We start from the raw sequence: 11,671 nt of genomic DNA, 5'->3' as shown, positions 1-11,671 counted from the left end.
ATGGCCGCTGAGCCTGCGCGTCTGGAGCCTGTGCTCCGCAATGGGAGAGGCCACAACAGTGAGAGGCCCGTGTACCGCAAAAAAAAAAAACAAAAATTGATGTTCAAGGACCATCCCAGGCCCCATGAATCAGAATACACAGGGGACGTTCCTGGGCACTAATATTTTCAACATTTTAGTCTTTTCTCTTTACACTTAGGATAGAATCCATGTATCTTTCCATGAATAATATGGTCTCTGCTTACCTATCAGGCCTCATATCAAGTCATAATTCCTTTCTTTTGTTCCCTATTTACCTCACTTCCCCCCTTCAGCACCTGGAATGTGTCACAAATTTTCTCATCTTTTGGTTCCATCTGCAGGTGGCGTCAACTCCCAAAAATCCTTTGGCATGTGTCGCTTGCAGACTGTAACTCTCTCATCCTGTATATGTTTAAGGTAAAATGTCACTTATCAGGAACACTGGAAACTGCTGAACTTGTCTAAGGATGTCCACGCCTTTATTTTCTGTCCTAACGCTTCATTCCCGCCATTCCGACCTGTTTTCAACTGCATAATTATTTCTCTTTGTTATGATTTTTATTTCTCCCAAACCTCCCTGTGGTAGACAGCATTTTGGCCTTCATGTCCTTTGCCCTCATCATGCCTATGAAGATGATACATCACATGGAAAATGGTATATAATCAAGTTTACTAACTAGTTGATTTACTATAAGGAGATTATCCTGGATTCTCTGGAAAGGCCCTTCAAAGAGCTTTCCCTTGGCTCAGGGCAGAAGGGGAATCAGAGACGTTCAAAGTGTGAGAAGGACAAGACTTGCCAGCTGCTGCCTTGAAGATGGAGGGGGGCCACATGGAAAGTGTAAGAAGAAAATAAATTCTGCCAATAACCAGGGAGCTGGGAAGAGGACCCCATGCCCTAAAGAACTGCAGTCATAGCTGGTACCTCGATTCAGCCATCACATGCTGAACTTCTGATCTACAGAACTATGTGATAATAAATAAGTGTAGTTTTAAGCTACTAAGTTTGTGGTAGTTTGTCATACAGCAGTAGACAACTAATACACTCCCCAAGAGCAAGCCCAACCCCTGTTTCATTCAGCACAGAGCTATAACCCTCTGGCACACAGTAGGAACCGATTTCAAAAACAAAAAACAGAAAACAAATCCCTAGACAAGAGAAATGAATTAAGATATTATTAAAAGACACTATTACAAAAAGAATTCACTGATAATGAAACTGAGGACCCTGTGGGGCTCCTGAACACAGAAGCCTTTTTATCCCCCATTTCTTGTAGGCAAGACTCCAGCCGCCATGACCTTCCCTGAGTTCCAAAGGGCAGATTCTGAGTGAAGAGCAATGTGAACATTCTTTGTATAATTTGCAACTTTTCTGTAAGCCTGAAATTATTTTTAAAAAAATGTTTTATTCTGCTCAGGGCGATGGTTATGTGGATATCTGCCTTATAATAACTCATTAAGCTGTATATTTTAATGTGGTTGTTTGGTTTCTATCTTGTATTTAATAGACATTTAAAAAAATTAAAGTTGGAAAAACATAAATTAGATCATGGCTTCTAGTCACTTTCAGAAAATAATCCAAATTCCTGATAATTAACAAATATATAACCTGGCCCTTTCTAACGTTCTACCTTTTTTCTTGTTACTCGCTCCTCATTAGTTATGTTTTACTCTGCTATTGCTTCTGAAGCACACAAAGCTCACTTCCACCTCAAGGAATTTACATTTGCTGTTCACTCTGCCTGGAATGTTCTACATAATCAGATGGCCTAAGCCCTTACTTCTTGTTCTTATCTCTGTCCAATTACCACCACCTCAGAATATATAAATAAATCTAAATGCAAAAGAGGAGGTGAACGCAGTCAAATTAAAAACACAGCTGAAACCGGTTTGCAGGGCAGAAATAGAGACACGGATGTAGAGAACAAATGTATGGACACCAAGGCGGGAAAGTAGCCGGGGTGGTGGTGGTGGTGGGATGAACTGGGAGGCTGGGATTGACATATATACACTAATATGTATAAAATGGATAACTAATAAGAACCTGCTGTATAAAAAAATAAATAAAATAAAACTCAAAAATTAAAAAAAACACAGCTGAAGTATTATACTGGGAAAGAGAATAAGCCTAATAAAGGGACTGGGAAATATGATGAGAGGGAATGTTAAAACTGGTAAAGAGTTGGAAAATTTGGTGAGATATTTATCTTTCCCCCAAGTCTCAGGCCTTTGAAGGGTCTTCCAAACAACCTCTCAGAGATGTGCCTACTCCCTGACCACATGGGCTGTTTCCAGCAGTGATGGCTTCTCTACCCAACATACTCTTACTCACCTGTGTATTGTCTCCCTTGATCTTTCTTCACTACCATCCAGGGCTCTTTCCATTGTTCCAATAAGGTAATCACATGTGGTTTAGAACAGGAATGACGTGCTCACAAGGTAAGAATGCCATATAATGAGAAATAAAAGATGAATTCAAAAATACTTTAAGCCTGTGTTAAATTTGTAATAAGCTAAAGGTCAAAATGATTGCTAAGTACTACAGAGAAGAGAATGGCAAGAGGATTCAAGAATCCAGATAGGAGGGGAAAGGTCTTATTTTAAGTGAAATCTATCTACCTATCTACTTACCTACCTACCTACCTTCTGTGTCTTGACAGAAAGCATGACATTGTAACTGAGAACAAAGACTGTGGACCCAGAGCACCTGGGTTCAAATTCCTGGTTCTGCCATGTACTAGCTCTGCAACCTTGGATAACTCAAACTCACTGTGCTTCAGCATTCTCATCTAAAATGATTACATATATTTGTATTTGATTTGTATCAACTGATTTTTCCCCCCACAATCACCTTATGAAGTACTATGTTTATAAAGAGCTTAAAATAGTGACCGGTACATAGTTAGAACAATGTGAGTTATCAACATTATTATCGTTATTTTTCTAAGAGAAAAAAGAAAGTTTCCTGAGACATCTATGTTTACAATTCATTTAATCCTAAATGCAAAGCTCATGGATTATAAATTTTAACTACAAAATCAGGTAAATTGTTTTGGAAGAAATAAAATGATGTAATTTCAGCTTTAAATAATTTATGTTTATCTAATGCACCACTAAATAAATTACACAGGCTCTTCAGATGGAACAAATCAGAACCTTTGTCTAGCTGTTTTGCCTGCAGGTGGGCTCACCATTTTGGGCATAAACACAACAGGAAATCTGACCTTTGTCAATATTTATAGAACACCCCAGGATTCTAATCCTGCCATTTCATCAGTTCCAACCTAACAAAGCTCAAACTACTTCTTTGAGAACAGGGAGAAGAAATTACATTCACTTCTTAAGACAGCCCTAAAATGTACAACGAAGAAAGTATTTCAGGGAGAAGATTCTAATTTATTTGAGAGATGTAAACTTACCCAGAGAGACCAAGTTCCTATAGTTCTCCAACATCACATCTCTGTCCACATCCCTCTGAGCAGAATCCAGACTCTCCCACTCCTGCTGAGCGAAGGCTATGGCCACATCCCTGAATGTCACTGATCCCTGAAACTGCAAACCCACATATTTCCGGTGAAATTAAAGGAAATGTAGCCATAGCTAAGACCCGAGGCAGGCAAAAATAAAAATAAAAAAAAAAAGAAAGAAAATGTTTTCAAGATGAAAGGAGAGGAAATAAAGAGTTCCAATGTAACAAAGTAGCAATAATAGAGCAATCAAGTAGGCTGGAGGCTCATGATATAAGAAGTAAAGGAAGCAGATGCAAACTATTATATATAGGATGGATAAACAACAAGGTCCCACCGTATAGCACAGGGAACTATAAATACCCTGTGATAAATTATAATGGAAAAGAATATATATATATGTATAACTGAGTCATTTTGCTGTATAGCAGAAATTAACACAACACTGTAAATCAACTATACTTCAATAAAATTTTTTTAAAAAGTAAATGAAGCAGAATATCTTCATGTTCTAGAAGAATCCTGTGCTATGGACAAAATTTCCTGTTACATTGTGGCATACCACAATACTCCAGAGCTATTGGGAAATGGATAAAATAATCCAAGTTTCTTTGTTAAATAAGAGTATACACAAAGACACTGCCTGCTAGGTGCCCCAATACATTCTCAAGAACTATTACTCTCTACATTATTTTCTCTTTAAGAGAAAAGGTTTGGGGTTTTTTTCAAGCACAAAAATCTCTATTTTAGAAAATAGATATTATACAACTTTGTTAACTCCTCAAGCTTCAAGATCATTATGTCAGATCATACCATAAGCATTTTTCCTTGTATTGATAAATATATTTTTCATGATGGCATAAAAGTACATCTCAGGGATACAAATATCAGAGTTTGTAATTATTTTATATTTGTATGAGATTGGACCAAATGCCCCAGGTTTCCCCAGTTCTGGTAATCTATGTTAATCTACTACTTATGATAATACGCTTATTAGTACATTGTCATGCAGCATTCCTCACTCAACACTTTGTCTGTTCTTCAGTTAGTGGATAATGATGCAGTTGATTCAGAATCAAAAGTAAGTCACCCGGGCTTCCCTGGTGGCGCAGTGGTTGGGAGTCCGCCTGCCGATGCAGGGGACACGGGTTCGTGCCCCGGTCCAGGAAGATCCCACATGCCGCGGGGCAGCTGGGCCCGTGAGCCATGGCCGCTGAGTCTGTGCGTCCGGAGCCTGTGCTCCGCAACGGGAGAGGCCACAACAGTGAGAGGCCCGCATACCGCAAAAAAAAAAAAAAAAAAAGTAAGTCACCCAAGTCCAGCAGGTCCCATTCCACAACAAAACTGACCTAGTACCACTCTCTCAGGCATCACCTGGCAAGAACCATGCTATCAATGTTTCCATGTCACAATCACATCTCTAATGTGTCCCTAAAAGCCTCACAGAGCATGTGAGCTCATCATATTAAGACTGAGACCAATCAATACAAAATCCCATCTTATCAGGTCTGTGAAAAATGTTTAATTTTCTGATGTATGGTAAAAATGAGGCCAGTATCTCAAACTCACCAAACCAGAGACTGACATAAGAAGCTCAAATAATTTTCTCGTGGGACTTCATATTTTCACTGCTCCATCACAGCCCTTCAGCAAAGACATATCACATAGGACCTGTTCAGTAATTTGCTCAGTGAATTCATGAACACCAATTAGAAAAGGACATCTCATAAGGAGGAAGCAGTTATTTGGCACTGTTTCACTAGGAGGAATCAGGAAGCGGGTAATTAGATGGTGCTCTGTTAGGAAGAACACTGTAGGTTAATGAATGACAATTATCTATGTAATCTAAAAATCCCAATATTTCAAGGAGAAACAACAACTTACTTGGGCCATGTTATCAGAAATGTACGAACTGATCAGTCTTCCTTGGGCTTCTTCTATCCGAAGGGTTCAAATTCTAGAAAATTCAGAGCTGAGAGACGAAAAGGAGGCTTTAGTGTTTCCCTTTCACCCAAGTCCAGCAGGTCCCATTCCACAACAAAACTGACCTAGTACCACTCTCTCAGGCATCACCTGGCAAGAACCATGCTATCAATGTTTCCATGTCACAATCACATCTCTAATGTGTCCCTAAAAGCCTCACAGAGCATGTGAGCTCATCATATTAAGACTGAGACCAATCAATACAAAATCCCATCTTATCAGGTCTGTGAAAAATGTTTAATTTTCTGATGTATGGTAAAAATGAGGCCAGTATCTCAAACTCACCAAACCAGAGACTGACATAAGAAGCTCAAATAATTTTCTCGTGGGACTTCATATTTTCACTGCTCCATCACAGCCCTTCAGCAAAGACATATCACATAGGACCTGTTCAGTAATTTGCTCAGTGAATTCATGAACACCAATTAGAAAAGGACATCTCATAAGGAGGAAGCAGTTATTTGGCACTGTTTCACTAGGAGGAATCAGGAAGCGGGTAATTAGATGGTGCTCTGTTAGGAAGAACACTGTAGGTTAATGAATGACAATTATCTATGTAATCTAAAAATCCCAATATTTCAAGGAGAAACAACAACTTACTTGGGCCATGTTATCAGAAATGTACGAACTGATCAGTCTTCCTTGGGCTTCTTCTATCCGAAGGGTTCAAATTCTAGAAAATTCAGAGCTGAGAGACAAAAAGGAGGCTTTAGTGTTCCCCATAACTTCAGCCAATAAAACTTGTCCCCCCATTTCAGCTTCCAAACTATGACACAACTGCCCTCACATAACATTTTGTGGAAGAACAGAGGGATTCCGGATAAATCTAAACCCAGTGAACCAAGCTGTAAACAGCTGGTTGCAGAACAACAGCACTTCTTCAGGGAAGCCAGAATCAGACACTTCCGTAGGTTTTCTGGCTAAGCCTCCATTTTGGGAAGGCTCATGTGGATGGTAAGATTGAGCTGCACAGTTCTGTTGTGAACAGATTCTCCTCCCTCCATTCCTACATTCTACCGGAAAAAGAGACCATATCACCCAAACCAGAACTTCCTTTGTGGCTTCAGGATAAGATCAAACCACCTGAGAGGGAAACTACAGATGATATTGATCTGACATTTACAAACATCTCAGTGGCTCAGTTTTCTCATCGTTAAAATAGGGATAAGAATATCAGCTACTACATATGGTTATCTTGCAGAATAATAAGAAAATTCAGTTAGAACACGTACTAGAATAGAATAATTGCTTAACACGGGTTAGCTATTTAAGAACATTACATGCCTCTTATTTCATTTTTATTTTTAATGAACATTCTGTATTTTTATTTGCTCAATCTGACAACTAACTTGGAAGTATCACCTTTTTTGTTTGTTTTGGCCGCGCAGCACAGCCTGAGGGATCCTAGTTCCCCGACCAAGGATTGAACTTAGGCCCTGCCAGCGCAAGGGCTGAGTCCTAACCACTGGAGTGCCAGGGAACTCCCTCATTTTTATAAAAGTAAAACTTTGTTTCCAATTTTTGCTTATCTCTGGCATGCTTTTTTTTTTTTTAATTGATTGGAATCAGCTTTTCTTTAGGAAATCTTCTAGGGACAATTCTGACATATTTAAAATAACTGTTCACAGAGATGCGATCCACATGCGCATTCCAACAAATCCATGAATCAGCAATCAGAATGACAAGCTGTCTTGTATTCTATCTAAAACATTTAGAGCCTGGCCTTAGGAATGCAACTCTTCTTTTAAAAAATAGCAGAAAATATTCTCTGACGTTTAAATTTCCCCTTTAATTTCTTCGTAGAAATTACAGAGAGAGGCACCATTCTGCAATAAGATGCAAAACTACAATAATTCACAAAGGTTGAATCTCGTTCTTTCTGAGCAATACGGAGACTGATGTAAATGTTTAGAGCCAATATCATCTTATTCTCTTTTTTTATATAAAATTATCACTGGAAAAGTTATTTGAACAACAGATCCTTGGAAGTCATTTTTCCTGCTCTAAAATTCCAATCTCCAGATCAATTATGTGCCTTCCTGCCGGGAAACTTCATACAGGGACTCAATAACCGACCTCCTTCTGGGGACCCGCTGTCTGGGGCAGACCCTTGTGGCTGGGAGGGGAATGGGGCAGGCGGCAGCAGGCACCTGCAACACGGGTCCCAGTGGCACACCTCTCAGCTGAGAATCCAAGTTCACAGGGAGGTCCTGGCTCCAGTCTTCGCGGACTCACACCCGCACTCTCTCTCACAAATTACCCTCCCTCCCCTGACTGCAGCAGCCCTGCCTCCAAGCCAGGAGCGCCTCGTCCACCCTCCCACTGCCCGCCTGGCAGGGTCCGGGGTTCGCGCCGGCCCGCACGCCCCGCACTCACTGCTTCCCTTCCCGGAACCCAGTTCCCCGGTGGTGCTGGTCCGAGTGTGCAGAGCACTCCCCCGAGGCCGGGCTCTGACTTTTTCCTTACAGAAGTCCACAGCTCGTTGCCGCGCCAACAATCACAAATGATAGGGGGAAAGGCAGAGGTCTAGATTGCCCCGGTGGCCTTTGGGAAATGTAGTCCCAGGCTAAGCGGGCCTGATCGCAGTGGCCTGTGGAAAATGTAGTCCGGAGTGGTGAAACCTGAGTACCTGCGCGGCCCGCCGCCTACGACAACCGCTAATCCCGCGCCCAATCGGTAGTGGGAGTTCGCAGGCACAGGCTGACACCAGGCCCTGACTCTGCCCACCTTAGAGGCTGGGTTTAATGGGTTGGTCCTCCCGGAGTGAAGAAGGAGAATCGTACTCCAGGAAGGCGGAGTTGAGGACACAGGAGTTGACGATCGCTTGAAGCCTAAAGAAGAGAGCCAACCCAGGATTACCATACCAGACTCCCCAAACCATAATAATATATACTAAAATGTGTTATTACTTTAACATAAAACTATGAAAAATAGGTATTTGAAATTACTTACCGTTCTGTATTGTTTACTTTTCCGTTACAGAAACGCTATTATTAAATAGAACATCAGTAGAACTAATAGTGGCAATTAGTAATAATAGTAAGACGGATTAAACAGGTGTGTGAGACAAATGGTTCTGTCCTCTGATACAGCATTTTAACTTTCTATTAGGTATTTAAATTTTGTACACTGTATTATGTGTGTGTATATATATATTTATTTATTTATTGGCTGCACAGCTTGCAGGATCTCAGTTCCCCAACCAGGGACTGAACCCAGGTCACAGCAGTGAAAGTCCAGAATCCTAAACACTAGGCCACTATGGAACTCCCTATGTATTCTTTAGATACATAAATGTAAGAAAATTTAAGAGTGTTGGGCTAATTAAACAGATGTCATCTTTATTTAAAAGAAATGTTTCTTTCTGTTCCATGGTACATTAAGATATTTTTACTCTTTCTGTTTCTTTTTCCAGTGAAACTTCTCCGAACTGCCTGTAGCCTTTATGACATTCTTCTTTTCTTTTATGCAGTGGTAAAACTGAGTACAGTCAAACATAAAAACTCACTTTGACTTGCAGATTTGGTCTCATCAAGCCCGCGTGACACTCATTCTTGCCGTCAACCCAATGTTATGACATCAAGCAAAATATCATCTCAACAAAGTATTTGCAGATGGAATACTTAGGATCTTGCTTAGTTTCCAGTGCTCCAAAAGGGTCCTTCCACTTTGTATCTACAGGCTATTTTGGTCAAGTAACTGTTTGCTGGCCAGAGCCTTTACATCGGCAGTCCCCAACCCCTGGGCCACTGACCAGTAGGGTCCGTGGCCTGTTAGGCACCGGGCCACACAGCAGGAGGTGAGCAGCGTGCTAGTGAGCAAAGCTTCATCTGTATTTACAGCTCCCCAACAACTCCCCATCGCTCACGTTACCGCCTGAGCTCCGCCTCCTCTCAGCATTATTGTGAGTTGTATAATTATTTCATTATGTACGACAATGTAATAATGATAGAAATAAAGTGCGCAATAAATGTAATGCGCTTGAATCATCCCGAAACCATCCCCCCCACCCAGGTCCGTGGAAAAATTGTCTTCCATGAAACCGGTCCCTGGTGCCAAAAAGGTTGGGGACCGCTGCTTTACATTTGTAAGTTAACTGTATATGCTACTCATGTCTGAAATGCCCATCATTTTTAAACACTCTGAAGCATACTGGATGTCAATGGAAGTTAAGCCTCTTTTTCTCAGGGAAAATGGCATTAAATCACGGAGGCAGTATGAACTTGTGAAATCGAAGTTGGAGTCCACATAGGTAGCGTCATGCATTCGTCAACCACTTGTTGAACATCTGCTGTGGGGCTGCCTGTTCTAGTCTTGCAGACAGAGTGGTGAAGAGTAGCTCATGTTCCAGGGTTGAAGAAAGAGCCACAAAAAGGAACTAAATAAATGACCAAGATAATATCAGATGACCATAAAGGTTCTGAAGACAGCCAAATAGAGTGAAGAGATTAAAGAGACCTGGAGTGACTCTGCATGGGGCAACCAGGGAAGGCCTCTTTGAGGATGGGATGCTAGAACAAGGCAGGGATTAAAGTGAGGGAGCCAAATGGAAGATAAATAAACAAAAGAAAAGGTCTTGATGATGATCATGGCTATGATGACTATCAACAGGACTTTGTGCTAGAGAGTAACCCAGGTCCCGTTATGTGTTTATACTCTGTGGGACAGAATACTTCTACATACTATCATTATGAAGTATTTTAAAAGGCTAACTTTTCAAATGTAAATAAATGTCTTATAATAAAATAAATGTGGATTCTCCGTCAGTGGGAAGCCATATCCATTTGCCATAAACAGATGGCAACTACAAAGATAAATCCAGTAAATTTCTTGACTTCCAGACTACCCAGGGGCCCTCCTGCTCAAGCAGAGATGCAACAATTCTAACGATGCTGCTTCTCCTACTTTGCCTTTGCCCTTGAGGGTTTTGCCAATTCTCCCAGCCCAGGAAGGCCCCAGGACAGGATTCTTCCCCAGATGAGCCCTAAAGTTCATTGAAGTCCTCCGAGAAGCTGTTCCCTTGGAAAAGCATGAAGATTGATGCTCCCTGGGATTCACTGGGCACTGGGAACATAAATCACACGTGTAATTTTATCAGGTCCCCTCAACCCAGGAGAAGGAATTGTCACTATTTCCTTGTTAGACCAAAGAAAATGGAGTCTAAAGGCAGCAAGAGGACTTAAGATTAGAACCAGCAATGGGAACCTCTCCATACACCCCCTGGATTCAGGACCCTGGGCGGGAGTGATGCCCTTCCCAGGTCTCCAGTCTCATCAACTGTTTATGAGTGCCCATTTCTTATCTTCTGCTTTGTCTGGACCAAGCTTTAATCAGGCTTTTCTCCACCCACTGGCCTTTAAACTCTGGTTCAACCCCCAGCCGTTAGCAAGCACTAGAAGGCGGAATATGTACCCCTGCACTTGCCCCCACCCCTATCAGCTTATCCTGAGAATCAACTGAGAAGAGCAAGACAACTTTCCTATCAAACTGCTGCTGACCATGCTCCCCCTTGCTTGTCCAATGTCCCTTTAAATTTTCTGCTTTTGCTTACCCCTCCCTATAAAAGAAAAGCTTTTTTTCTGTTCAGATGCTTGCAGACTTCTATATGTATATTTATTTATTTATTTATTTGTATTTGGTTGTGCCGGGTCTTAGTTGCAGCAAAAAGGCTCCTTAGTTGTGGCATGCACGTGGGATCTAGTTTCCTGACCAGGGATCAAACCCAGGCCCCCTGCATTGGGAGCACAGAGTCCTAACCACTGCACCACCAGGGAAGTCCCTGCTTGCAGATTTCTGAGATGGAATTCTCTCTATCGTTGGGCAGTCTTTTTGAATAATCTCTCCTTATTGAAGTCTGTATTTGTTTCTATTCAACAAGAACAGGGAGAGGGGAAGTCTCAGACAGCATAAATCCCTATACTGTGCACCAGGACCAAGAAAGTGGGACCTCAAGAGTGTGAGGGACCCTGTGGGCAGAATGAGGTAGTGAGAGGCAGGCAAATGGAGCAGGTCCTTCAACTAAACAGACCCCTTCATCCCTGCTCCGGATGGGAGTCTCAGTACCCCTGCTCCACTAAGATAAAAAAAGATTCACACAAGAGGGGCTTCCCTGGTGGTGCAGTGGTTAAGAATCCGCCTGCCAATGCAGTGGACAAGGGTTCAAGCCCTGGTCCGGGCAGATCCCACATGCCGCGAAGCAA

The 11,671-nt window shown here is 41.7% G+C and overlaps 1 protein-coding gene and 1 long non-coding RNA gene across 2 annotated transcripts in view; both read right to left on the bottom strand.

Annotated features, from left to right (window-relative positions):
- Positions 1-4,680, bottom strand: part of ZNF30 (zinc finger protein 30) — a 6,031-nt gene extending 1,351 nt beyond the window's left edge. The window contains 3 exon segments of the mRNA XM_024734043.1: positions 297-423; positions 2,354-3,573; positions 4,489-4,680. The gene's annotated coding sequence lies outside the window, so the exon portion shown is untranslated.
- Positions 4,681-5,553: 873 nt separating this feature from the next.
- LOC112392189 (uncharacterized) lies at positions 5,554-7,979 on the bottom strand. Its single transcript, XR_003001647.1, has 3 exons — positions 7,848-7,979; positions 6,072-6,159; positions 5,554-5,831 (listed from the first exon to the last, which is right to left on the bottom strand). It is a non-coding gene; the product is annotated as an uncharacterized LOC112392189 (long non-coding RNA).
- Between the last annotated feature and the right edge of the window lie 3,692 nt (positions 7,980-11,671).

Source organism: Neophocaena asiaeorientalis, unplaced genomic scaffold (genome assembly GCF_003031525.2).
Source record: "Neophocaena asiaeorientalis asiaeorientalis breed wild unplaced genomic scaffold, Neophocaena_asiaeorientalis_V1.1 scaffold280, whole genome shotgun sequence".
Classification (NCBI taxonomy): Eukaryota; Metazoa; Chordata; class Mammalia; order Artiodactyla; family Phocoenidae; genus Neophocaena; species Neophocaena asiaeorientalis.
Note: the sequence above shows the minus strand (reverse complement) of the source record. Positions and strands in the feature narration are given on the sequence as shown.